Source organism: Aedes aegypti, chromosome 3, assembly GCF_002204515.2.
Source record: "Aedes aegypti strain LVP_AGWG chromosome 3, AaegL5.0 Primary Assembly, whole genome shotgun sequence".
Classification (NCBI taxonomy): Eukaryota; Metazoa; Arthropoda; class Insecta; order Diptera; family Culicidae; genus Aedes; species Aedes aegypti.
Genome location: NC_035109.1, coordinates 313131227 through 313142387, shown reverse-complemented (window position 1 = coordinate 313142387; position 11161 = coordinate 313131227). Strand labels below are relative to the sequence as shown.

General features: G+C 42.4%; 1 protein-coding gene across 1 annotated transcript in view; it reads left to right on the top strand.

Annotated features, from left to right (window-relative positions):
* Positions 1-1930: 1930 nt before the first annotated feature.
* Positions 1931-11161, top strand: part of LOC5578279 (protein charlatan) — a 153820-nt gene continuing 144589 nt past the window's right edge. Inside the window, exon 1 of the mRNA XM_021851484.1 lies at positions 1931-2124. The gene's annotated coding sequence lies outside the window, so the exon portion shown is untranslated. The remainder of the gene's footprint in view (positions 2125-11161) is intronic.

Here is an 11161-nt window from a genome sequence, read left to right as displayed (position 1 = left end):
TATCAAATTTTGTTGTGATTAAATCCACCAAGTATGCAATATATGACTTATACTTTCATATCAGATATAATTTGGTTGAAATTGCAGGATTAAATTTAGATTAAATCGACATGCTTGCAGTCTCTATACAAAAATCTTCCTCTTCTTTTTTGCTAAACACTTAAAGATTGAATTCTGTGGCAAATTAAACGAAATTTTTCCATACAAGCTTACGGACGTGCATGCAAGTTAACTGTAATAGTAAAATTTTGCATTTTCAAAAGTCAATGTCGCTAAGACTAGACGTACTATGATATTTATGAAAGCGGCAATGGTTTCAGCAACCCTTAATTTAGTAAATAGCGGTATTTGGCGCTTCAGACAAAAACGTGTTCCACAGTGATTTTCGATGATTACTAAAATATTTTCCGGCGAATCTGCAAATATAACGATCGACGGTGACTAAAACCCTAAGAAAATTTTGAACCGGTTTAATGAGCATCGGCTACTTTTTAACAGTTTGCACATATTTGCCGAAGACACCACCAGATAAAGGGTGTCCTGCTAAGCAACTTTGCCGGAGACACATCTATTCTTGCTTATCTGGAATATAGAAAATTTGAAATAATTTGTTACATTTGTTTGGCTGAAAATAACTAAAAATTGGTTATGCAAAATTGCACTAAAGTTCGAAAAAAGGAACTTTTTTATTAATATTGGGTGGAAACTATTCTTGTATTGATAAATGAAAAGTGCAGTATAAAATGTATAACAATTTTTCAAAATTCGTCACAGAAAAACCATAATTATTAAGGAGTTATCTAGTTACAGAACACAAAATCAGTGCAAATGTAATCCAATGGACCATCGAGGTAGCCGTGAAAACCAACTTTTATTATGGTTCTCTTGCTCGCTATCAATACATAGAATATCGAGTAAGGGAGAGCTGATAGTATATTGAATATTGAAAAAGAAACCATCATTAAAAACCCTTCTTTTTTTAAATCTTCTCTCATTTTTTTTTTTTTTTTGTTGGGGGTAAAATGAACATCATGCTAAAAATGTAAGCAAAACAAATATTTTTGAAAATTTTCATTGCATCTACACAAAAATATATCCATAAATGATCATAACCCATTCAAAAAGAAATCTTAAGTTATCAGATTTGACATCATATCATAACTATTTTCGCCTCACTGAAAAACCTCAAAAACTCCGAACTAAAAGTTATGTCAGTTCTAATTTTCAAACGTCGTTTTCTGAAATCTTAGTTTTCGCTGATATTATCACTTCAATTGACCTCCGTATCAACCCGAACACTCTGATTTATGCTCTAAATCGTTCGTGCGTGATGAAAACTCATTGAAATTCGTTTTTTATCGGTAAAAAATACACGGTTTTCATTTTAATACCACTTCCCCTACTATTAGCTATGAAATTGTAATTGTAATTGTAATTTATTGGCAATACGATAACATGTTAGCTATGTATAAAATAAATATATCGGGATCCAAAATCTCAAAAATAAAAATAAAATAAGTTAAAATTATGGCCACAAAATTGTTCTCGTTATTTTTCTGTGCAGCGATATGATTTATAGATAACTTTTGGTCTACTTTTGCCCACTGTGCGCCCTTTGTTGTGTCGTACCAACTGCATTCTCTCACCCATACAACCCCATCCCATGGCAACGCGTCACGTCGTCCTCACCTCACTGCTGCGAGCGACCCCCTTTTCGTGTGTGAGTGATCATCGACTGTCTTTCCACAGCCTATAAGCTAGGCGCATTCGAGACCGAGTCGAAGGAAAATTGAGGGGTGGTGATTTTCCACCCCTCTCGCTCTCTTTTTTTCCGGTCCGATATCGCTTTCGAAAGTGCAACTTCTCATCCTCTTCGTCCTTTGGCCCGACTTGAAACGAGCACCCGGGACGACGGGAAGAGGCTCGCCGCTCGTAAGAGTCGCGTATATTTCGGAGTGACTGGTCGAGTCGTGCGGTTGTGTCCGATTGTGAACTCCTCGCAGAATGTGAAGCTCTGTGTGGAAGAAGTGAAAATCCTAGGAAAATTTTCCAGCAGTGCAGTGAAAAGTGACCCACAATGGATAACTTTCAAAATGGATAGAACCGGCCCCCACGAAAAATGAGGTAAGTTTTCGCGCCCTAAACATATGCCATCGTCAGCCCCGCATAAGCGGGGGCGGCGATGATGATGGTGAAAATTTTTTCGACCACCCCCCGGTTGGGCGTCCTTCTTTTTGGGCTGGCTGGGTGGTGGCTTTTTCCTGGGCTTTGTGCGTCGCAGCGGGAAAATGGATGCCGTCATCTAGCAGCCACCTCACTGGAGACGCAGTGGTTCGGAGCGTTCGAATTGTGCAGAATTCACTTTGAGTAATTTTCAGTAGAGTGAAATTCTGTTAGTTTTACATGAAATTTCTCTAAACTTCGAGTTGTCACGCTGTTGTACTTCCCAAGTAACATTTCCCAGTAAACACAAACTCGTATACGATAGCGCATAAGAGTACAAATGTGGAGACTATATACGTACATGCGCCATAACGCTACGTGCAAGATGTACGTATATCGCCTCCACATTTGTACTCTTATATCCCCTCATATACGATGGTGGTTTACTGGGTTATAGCTGAACATCAGCTTATTCAGCTTATGCTGTTTATGCCGCCTCTTTTCAGCTAAATAAACTGTTATACAGCTACCAATATTACCTCGGTTTGTACAACCGTTGTGATTTATAACCACTAGGTAACGCTAGTGATCATGAAACTTTTACTTTTATTTTGCAGATATCATAGGAACCTGTCCACCTAGAAAGAGTAGTTCATGGACTATTATTATTTAGTTCAGCCCAGAAATACGGGATTTTGCCACCAGACTTTTGTTTTAAGTACATTTCAGGATTTTGATAATTTAGAAAGATGGCGTCTTAATTCTGTTAGACAATGACTATCATTGTTCGAACTAGTTGATGCAAAATTTTGCTACCTGGTGGCGCTAGTGAGCATGGAACTTCGCATGAAAATGTTGGCCTCTGAGCAACTGAACAACTCTGCCAAAGTCGCCATCCTCATAGAAGGTCAGGCTCCTAAGATATGTGGAAAATAAATGTTTCAAATCCACTGGCGCCACCTGGTAGCAAAATTTTAAATCAACTTACTTGAACAATGAGATATTAGCATAATCATTGAGTCACAAAACAACTTTGCTGAAGACACAATATTTGTAACCCAAGTAACAAGTAACAGTTTAAGGACTGTACATTTTATAAAGTGGCCGCTTTGTTTAAAGTTTAACATTATTTTTTGCAAAATAAAAATCCTCATTTTTATGAACAAATTGAATGTTTGTATCCTTAACTATTCTACTAAAAGTATAGCTTTAAAAAAATCAATTCTCTGACATTAGGTAACTTTAGTGATTTATCCATTTACTGCCAAATTTGCTGATACACCATCCTTTCACTCCCAGCAAAAGAGAAAAATTAAAAGCATGTTCAAAACTAGTTAAGATTACTAAAAAAAAACTATATTTGTATAAACGAGAGCTAAATTGTGAGTTTAAACCGCAGTCTTAAGTATAAATTTTACTCTTTATGGTCGTTTTACTAAATAAATTCATACTTTCAAAATCATGTACGTATATTTATCGATCTACAGCAAATTGTAAACGTTTTCTCCGAATATTTCAATTGGTAATCTCAGAATAACATATTATGAAAGAATATGTGGAAAATAAAAACTAATTTAATATAGCAGTGTCGCCAATTTTGATTACGGTCAATGAACTTTGAAAGGTCTTCTAAAAATAAAGGAATTGTTGTTCTATTGTGCTTTCAATGTGACGTGGGAACTAAATAAGTAACTCTATGACGGCGTAAGTTATTTTTCATATTAATACTATATTAGCACTTCCGTCAGGACGTACTTTAAACCAAAAACTTCTACTCATATCAGTTCCCTTCAAATTTAAAATATTTTTCTTTAAAAATATCGGGGAAAATGATTTTGTTACATCTGTTGAATTTTTGCTCCAAAAATAACTTGATTTTTTTTCATCAGGCTTCTGATTGATGATGCTTCCGAAGAACAAGCCTTTGTGAAAATAAAAAAAAATATAGATAGTCGAATTTTCCAGTCAATTTCTTACAATCATTGATTTTGATAATCAACCTCCAAACCTGACCGTTCTAAACGTTGTTCCATATTCGTGTGAAATTTAATTATTTTGGAGATTTTGTTATTATCACAACATTGCTGCACACTAAGCTCTTACGGTAAATTTCATTCCGGTGGTTTTTTACCGAATACTGTAAAAATTTACCGTACTCCGTTAATTTATTCTACCGAGCTGTTCAGCTGTTCAGATTTCACAGGAATCCGTAAAATAATTTAAGTGTGTGTACAATACTAGTCGAACGATGTACAGAAAACCGATTGAAATTTCATTGATAAATTAAAAAGATACAAGGTGTTTATTTTATAAAATGAACAGTCCTTAGGGTAAGTGATCCATTATTTGTAGGTGTTCCTATAGCTGCGGTAGTGTCATTTTCACTGATTTTTATACATTAGTCACAGAACCGACACTGCCAATCGACGTATTGGCTTGTTGATACACGGAATAGTTGAAAAGAGCGTTCAAATGGATCATCATAACCGAAACGGCCGCTATGGGAAGCATAGATAGCGCCACCGTAGCTTTGTGTGTTTGACAGAAGAGCAATGCTGTCACAGTGTTAAATACCATATACAGTGGCGCCTTTTTTGTTGCACTAAGCACCGAAAAAGTTACCTTCAATGATCCATTGCTTTAAAACTGATGAAAAATCACTTAAATTGCTAAAACATTTCTTACTTGTACCAATAGTTGCGGTGAAGTGTTCCCTGAGGGCTTCTGGATTGTGGTGTTTTTCGAGGTCTTTATAACTCCAATCGATGTTTTTTTTCCAGAGCGAAGAGGTAATGATCGGCAAAATAGCAATCACAATGATCAAATCATTTACGAGAAAACTTTTACGTAAAAGCAAAATTGAAATATGTGTGAAATTATAAAATCACACACTTGACCGTAAGCAAACACACACCACCGTGTATAGAGTGACATTTGAACAAACGAACACTCGCATACAATCGTCACACAGTACGATTTTGTTTTCCCTCGAGAAACTTGTACACGCTTTCCAGATTCATCAAAATGCATATGGAAATATTACCCAATTTGAAACATTTATCCAGCTTCCCGGTCAACCAGTCAGCGAGTTTCGATAGCGATCGATACCGATTCGTTTGGAATCGTTGGCGATCGCTATCGTTGGACAAAGATCTGTAAAGAAATCGGAGGACTGGTTGGTCGGGTTTTTACCCTAGCTATAAAACTGAAAGGGGTGAATCAATTTGACGTTTCTTGCCTTCAAATTTTATAGTATGATCTAAATGAGCTATGACCTGGAATTGTTGATGGGGCTGTCAAAATTTTTCACAATTTGTTTTGCTGTAAGAAATCGCTCTGTAGGAAAATCGAATTTTCAATATTTTTTAATTATTCTCAGAAATAACATTTCTTTCACTTTATTTTAGGTACCCGGAACAATTTGCGCTTGAAGACCGATTCGTTGAGAAAATAATCAACTTGCTCGTCAAGCCGTATAGTAAATTTATACTTTCTTCCGCTCTGTCTTCCGTTGACTTGCTTATTCTCAGCAAGACGGGGACCATATGGGGCGAGAGTTTAACAAGGCTAGTTGAAATAAGATGTACTATGTGAAACCCTCATAATTCCATGGAAAAGAGGGATAAAATGTGTATTCAATAATTTAGGGTAGTTTTAGGGTAGTTTTATACATATATTTACTTCAAAAATCAAAAGTACGATTAACTTGATGGAGCCTTGAGTGTAAAATTGAAGTCATATTCGCTTGATGCCCTCCATCAAAGTCTTTACATTGTCATCCGGTACTAGTTTCTAATTTTTTTTTTTTTTTCATTTTCTTAACATGTCTTTCTCGTCTGCGACTGTCTTCTTGCTCTTCCGAAGTTCCTGATTCATTATTGCCCAGTACTGCTCCACCGGGCGCAGCTCCGGACAGTTTGGCGGATTCATTTCCTTTAGAACAAAATGGACAGAATTGGCCTCATACCACTCCAGGACACTTTTAGAATAGTGGCATGATGCCAAATCTGGCCAAAAAAGCGGAGCTTCGTCGTGCTGCTGGAAGAACGGCAAAAGGCGCTTCTAGAGGCACTCAGATTTGTAGATCTCGCCATTTACTGTGCCCTTTGTCACGAAAGGCTCACTCCTCAGTCCGCAAGAGCAGATGGTCAGCCAAATGAGATATTCGGAGGCGATCTTCGACATTTTCTTCTTCTTAAATTTGTCGTCCGCATCGAACTTGCTCTTGCCAGTAAAAAAACTCCAACCCCGGAATTTGCTTCAAATCGGCTGTTATATACGTTTCGTCGTCCATCACACACACGCTCAAAAAAAAGTTCTGGAAAACGTGAACTGTCAAAAATACACCATGAACTAACGTGATGGTAGTACGCATAAACATGATCTAGTTCACGGTGTATTTTTGCTTGTAGACGAGTTCACGTCTGCTGTTCACGGATACGAGAACGGATTTTTTTTCTGTGCAGCAGCCATATTTTGTCAGCATCTTCTCGTAGAGCTTCCGTGCCCGAGTTTAAGCCGTCGATTGTTGCCGCTCATCGCGGTTTGGGAAGTTCTGTACCTTGTATGTATATAGTCCAGCTCTCGTCTTTGCATTCTGGACGTAGCTCTGTGACATGCCGATCTTTTAAGTCAAATCACGGCTTGAGACGTTGAGATTTGCTTTAATCATCCGCTTCACCTTTCCCTCCGTCTTTTTGTTCTTCGGTCCCGGTTTTCTTCCAGCTCCTTTGCCGGGGTCCAACGTCAACCACTTCTGGAACCGTTTCAACACTCTGGAGACGGTTGAATGGTCAATGTTCAACATTTTTCCCAACTGCCGGTGCGACAGGTCAGGAAATTTCAGGTGTTTGGAAAGAATCTGTTCTCTCGACTCGCGTTGGTTCACCTCCATTTTTGTTAAATCGAAAAACACGACTTCGAGTTTGACAGCATGTAAACAATACACATCAATGAGAAAGTGTTTAAAATTTGGTTGATTTTTACACAATGGTCCTGTTGAACGTGTCGCAATAATTTCGTGTTCGTCCTTCAATTGACGAATATGCGTATCGTACGGATGTGGTTAAATATGTCTAGGGCAGCAGCAGGATTAAATGTGGGTTTTTATGATTGATGATAGTGTATAATATATTGTAGAGGGAAGTGTGAGATTAAACATTTTGCGGAGGCCATAGATATGATTCCTTCTAACAATTTGAATATAAACACCGTCATAAAAACATCAGCTATTATTGAACAGTCCAAAGAATAAATAAAAGAACTGCAATGGTCACGCCTAGGGAGGGCATTGAATCATTCTGAATAAGTAGCTCCTTCACTTTGTAATTCATCATGATCAGTGGTCCTCACGGAAATGTCTCATACTGGATGACCACGTTTTGGTTTTGAACATTCTGCCACCGTTGATCGTTCTTCATCCTAAAATAGCAAACGGTTGGAATTGTACAGAAAACTAGCAAATATTTTCCATACCCTATCATGAAAAACAACAACGAAAATGTTTGATTTTTCATGTCAATAGAACAGATTTGCTATACCAGTAGCTTACTTTGATTCAACCATAAAAATAATTATAGTGTATCCAAGACATGTCAGTGAGGGGTGATTCAAATATTATAGCATGCTAGCGCAAAAAGCTGGATACCCAGATTGTTTGCATCATTGAGCGTGATAACCACATATACGAGGCTAATGCTGATACCAATACCAATACACAGAATGCTGATGGTACGTTTACTATTTTCAAAGATGTTTGCAGGGCTATAATTCCATTTTTTTTTTTTTTTCTTCTAAGCAATGGGGGGATAATCTGCTCAACAGACTCCGGACCGAGGTCCGGGAGTGTGGGGTTGGGGACCATTTACTACGTACAAGCAGTAAACAGGACTACACCCCCGACCCACTAAACCATTTCCATTGCCGCCAAACCCTTCGTCTCTCCGGGACCACCAAGAAGGCATTGCTTCGGAGAGGGGCTATTGCACATCGCATCCTCCAGGTTAGCTGCGTAGCCATGCAGCAACGAACATCGATGACACGCTTATGGGGGTCCACCAAGGTAGCATGCTGGCGCATTGCCAGCTTCCCGGGTGGTCCTCACCTCCCATTGTCCGCTGAAGGCGGGCAGGGTCGACCACTAAGCCCGCGCCCAGCTGCACCGCAGGTATCAAGAACTGATACTGCGGGCTTCGCAATTTGACCTACTGAAGGCTCAGGCCCTATCAGCTAGCACCAGCTGGGATTGCTGACGAAGGGGCCTCCACCTACCCCGAACAACCAGAGGCTCGTATCCACCCAGTAGGCCGGCGCCACGACAGCAGCGCTACCAGGATGTTCTCCCCGCGGCCACTTAATCGCTGTAAGGGTCGATTTCGACCGTAGGGCACCGGTATGACCTACGTAGCCGACTGCGAACCCTTGGACCACCTGTTGATTAGCGTCTGCACTAGTCACTCCTCGAGTCCACACGCCACCTCCTTTGGAGTTCCGAGACGATGTGGGTGATAGCCGATGAAACGGCATTCCAGCCAAACTCGTCTGCACACATCCTCTGGACCAAATTATCCGGAGTCGTGTCCCGACCGCATGTGGCAAACATGCGGTCACGCATTGTGCGGAAACGCGGGCACACGAACAAAACGTGTTCCGCCGTTTCCTCTAAACCTGCACAAACTGGACATTCGGGAGAACCCGCATGACCGAAACGGTGTAGATATTGTCTAAAGCATCCATGACCCGAAAGGACCTGTGTTAGGTGGAATGTTAGTTCCCCATGGCGCCTATTGACCCAGATATCTAACCTCGAAATCAACCTGTGAGTCCACACTCCCTTGGTGGAACTGTCCCACGCACGCTGCCATTTGACCATGGAGGTCGTTCTGGCAGTCCTGTGTATGCCTCTTGTGCCGCGCCTTTCGAAGCACTCTATGTCTTCCATGATAAGGATACCAATAGGCATCATACCGGTGATGACACAAAGTGCATCGTGTGACACGGTACGGTACGCGCTCGCAACCCTCAGGCACATTAGCCTATAAGTACTCTCTAGCTTGCTACGGTAGCTGTTGGTACTCAAAGCCGTGCCTCAAGCCGGGCCACCATACCTCAGTATGGACGAGGCGACACTGGCCAGAAGCTTACGCTTGCTGGCGTACACCGCAGAGCTATTGGACATCATCCGGGACAGTGCCACAATAGCTGTGGAGGCTCTCTTGCAGGCATAATCGACATGGCTACCGAAGGTAAGCTTGTCGTCGATCATCACCCCCAAGTGTTTGACGGAGCGCTTCGAAGTGATTGTGTAGTCGCCTACACTGATCACCGCTTGCTGCACCGACTTTCGGTTGTTGACAACAACAGCCTCAGTTTTGTGGTGAGCCAATTCCAGTTTCCTGGAGCTCATCCACTCCTCCACAATTGCGATCGAGTGGGCTGCAGTCAATTCCACTTCTTCGATCGATTCACCGTAGACCTCCAGCGTAATATCGTCGGCAAAGCCAACGATGACCACACCCGCCGGGAATTTTAATCTCAACACCTCGTCGTACATGACATTCCATAACACCGGACCCAGGATGGAACCTTGCGGGACTCCTGAGGTTATGTGAAAGCACTTCCGACCCACCTCTGTGTCATAGACTAATACCCGATTCTGGAAGTAACTTCCGAGAATCTTGTACAGGTACTCGGGTATCCCCAGACGCAGGAGCGCATCAGCAATAGCCGCCCAACTGGCACTATTAAATGCATTCCTTACATCCAGAGTCACTACTGCGCAGTAGCGAATACCCCTCCTCTTACGCTGGAGTGCTATCTCAGCGGTTTTCTTAACCGTCAGAATAGCGTCTACAGTGGACCTCCCTTTCCGGAAGCCGAACTGGTTGCCTGAGAGACCATTTACACCCTCGGTGTACCTCGACAGTCTGTTGAGGATGATCTTCTCGAGCACTTTCCCCACCGTGTCAATCAAGCATATTGGTCTATACGCCGACGGGTCACCGGGTGGTTTCCCCGGCTTTGGCAATAGTACCAGGCTCTGCCTCTTCCACGCATCTGGAAATACTCCCTCGTCCAGGCATATCTGCATAGCAGATCTGAACATACCGGGAGCCTCCAAGATTGCGACTTTGAGGGCCAGGTTTGGAACTCCGTCCGGACCTGGTGCCTTCCCCATGCTTAGGGATTTTGCAATCCCTACAAGTTCCTCATCAGTTACTCTATCCTCATCGCCAGCCCCAATCCCCGGCTGTCCTACAAAAGGAGGCCATGGGCTAGGGTTGTGGCGCGGGAAGAGCCCCTCGATGATCCCCTCCAGCATCTGTGGAGATTGCTCCGTAGGAGCAATTGCACCTCTTGTCTTCGCCATTACGATCCTGTAGGCATCACCCCACGGGTTCGCGTTGGCACTCTGACAGAGTCCCTCGAAGCAGGCATTTTTGCTTGCCCTTATCTCAGACTTCAGCGCGACTTTGGCAGCGGTGAACACCGCCCGTCGTTCTTCACGCTCCTGCTCGGTACGTGCTCGCTGCATCCGTCTCCTGGCCCGTAGGCAGGCACGGCGCAGGTTCGCAATAGCTTGAGTCCACCAGTATGTCGGTGGTCTCCCATTCCTAGGGTGGACTTTTCTAGGCATGGTCGCATCGCATGCACGCGTAAGCACCGCTACCAGTTCGTCCCCGCTTAGGCCGAGTAGGTTACGGCGGAGCGCCTCCCTAAGTACTTCATCATTGAAGTACGATGTCTTCCACCTACGAGGGCTTGGCCTTGACCTAGCCGCTTCCTCAACTACTCGTTAGGCCAGGACTACAAAAAGTAACGTCGATAATCGACTCCCCTCCGTTACGGCTGAAGGTACTTTTGGCACCAACATTAGCCAGATCGACATCTAGCACGGCCAGTGCCTCTAGCAGGATTTGACCTCGCTGGTTCGTGTTACGGCTTCCCCATTCCACGGCCCAGGCATTGAAGTCACCCGCTATTACAACTGGCCTTCGCC